Below are 2500 nucleotides of genomic sequence, written 5' to 3'. Positions count from 1 at the left end.
ATTCTCAAATAGGCTTTTCTGTTGGTATACCTTATCTAGTAAAGCACAAAACTAAAGTAGTCGTCTTCTCTTTCCTTCTTCAATCACTAAAAGTTCCTAAATGGAAATTCCGACTATATGTATCCTCTCTATATAAATATATAATATTTAATATATATTTATTATGGATATAATAGATATTATATAAATAGGATTATAGTGGATGAATCTTCAAACGAGACATGTACCGATCGACTAATCCGGTATATTTTCCACATTGATAGGAGTACGTTTATGTTTCTGCTTTACGAATATGATATTTTCTGGGTATTTCTAATAATATCAAGTCTTATTCCTATTTTGGCATTTCTAATTTCTGGAGTTTTAGCCCCTCTTAGCAAAGAGCCAGAGAAACTTTCGAGTTATGAATCGGGAATAGAACCAATGGGCGATGCTTGGGTACAATTTAGAATCCGTTATTATATGTTTGCTCTAGTTTTTGTTGTTTTTGATGTTGAAACAGTTTTTCTTTATCCGTGGGCAATGAGTTTTGATGTATTAGGGGTATCCGTCTTTATAGAAGCTTTAATTTTCGTGCTTATCCTAATTGTCGGTTTAGTTTATGCATGGCGAAAAGGAGCATTGGAATGGTCTTAGTTTTTGAATATTCAGACAATTAAAAAAAACATTGAGACAGTTATGAATTCCATCGAGTTTCCCTTACTTGATCGAACAACCCAAACTTCAGTTATTTCAACTACATCAAATGATCTTTCAAATTGGTCAAGACTCTCCAGTTTATGGCCGCTTCTCTATGGTACCAGTTGTTGCTTCATTGAATTCGCTTCATTAATAGGTTCACGATTCGACTTTGATCGTTATGGACTGGTACCAAGATCTAGTCCTAGACAGGCAGACTTAATTTTAACAGCGGGTACGGTAACAATGAAAATGGCTCCTTCTTTAGTAAGATTATATGAGCAAATGCCTGAACCAAAATATGTTATTGCTATGGGAGCATGTACAATTACAGGAGGGATGTTCAGTACCGATTCTTATAGTACTGTTCGGGGAGTCGATAAGTTAATTCCTGTCGATGTGTATTTGCCGGGTTGTCCGCCTAAACCCGAGGCTGTTATAGATGCTATAACAAAACTTCGTAAGAAAATATCTCGAGAAATCTATGAAGATCGAATTAAGTCTCAAGAGGAAAATCGGTGTTTTACTACCAATCACAAATTTCATGTTGGCCCAAGTACTAATACTGGAAATTACGATCAAGGATTACTCTATCAACCATCATCTACTTCAGAGATCATCCCTCCTGAAACTTTTTTCAAATACAAAAGTGCAGTCTCTTCCTACGAATTAGTAAATTAGGCCGTATACTTTTTTTGTACAGAATAACAAAGCAAAGAACGAGTGAATCTTCATCAATTTTTCATTGTAAATGGGAAATACTTATACAAATAAAAATAAAAAAATGGGGGGGGGGAGAAGATGCAGGGTAATTTGTCTTCTTGGCTAGTCAAACATGGACTGGTTCATAGATCTTTGGGTTTCGATTACCAAGGAATAGAGACTTTACAAATAAAGCCCGAGGAATGGCATTCCATTGCAGTCATTTTATATGTATATGGTTACAATTATCTACGTTCCCAATGTGCTTATGATGTAGCACCAGGCGGACTGTTAGCTAGTGTGTATCATCTTACGAGAATCGAGTATGGTATAGATCAACCGGAAGAGGTATGCATAAAAGTATTTGCCGCAAGGATAAATCCTAAAATTCCGTCTGTTTTCTGGGTTTGGAAAAGTGCGGATTTTCCAGAAAGGGAATCTTATGATATGTTGGGAATTTCTTATGATAATCATCCACGTCTAAAGCGTATCTTAATGCCTGAAAGTTGGGTAGGATGGCCCTTACGTAAGGATTATATTGCCCCCAATTTTTATGAAATACAAGATGCTCATTAAATAATACGAAACTAATCTTCACTTCGACAACTCAAGATATTCAAATACATTTTTACGTTCTCTTATAGATATAGCATAGTAATTGAAGTCTCATTCATCTTATTATTATTGATTAAAAAAAATACAATTAGAGATTTGGTGAGATTATCCAATTTGTAAGATACTTATTTTGGATGAGCCACAAGCTAATAGGATGAACTAAATGAGTTCTGCATTATGAACTATGTATCACGCATATGACTTATAGATGTGCTTTAAAAAGTCACATAGGGTGAAATGAAGAAATATAATATGAAAAGAGAATCGGATTCTATTTGTACTGTATCTGAGATGAATCTTGGCCATTCCCGCCTTTCAACTCCCCTAGACTAGACTTTTGGGTCTTATAAGGAACTAATTGAAACTTTCAAATATGTATAAAATAGGAATTGAACGCCAGGAGACAGAGTATGAACAAATAAAAAAGAAGAGGAAACAAAAGAAAATTCTTTTCTTTTACATATCTATATACATCCTTTACATATTTCTATAAATATCCTCTTTA

This window comes from Cucumis melo, unplaced genomic scaffold, assembly GCF_025177605.1.
Source record: "Cucumis melo cultivar AY unplaced genomic scaffold, USDA_Cmelo_AY_1.0 utg000882l, whole genome shotgun sequence".
NCBI classification, from domain to species: Eukaryota; Viridiplantae; Streptophyta; class Magnoliopsida; order Cucurbitales; family Cucurbitaceae; genus Cucumis; species Cucumis melo.
This window is presented reverse-complemented; position numbering follows the sequence as displayed.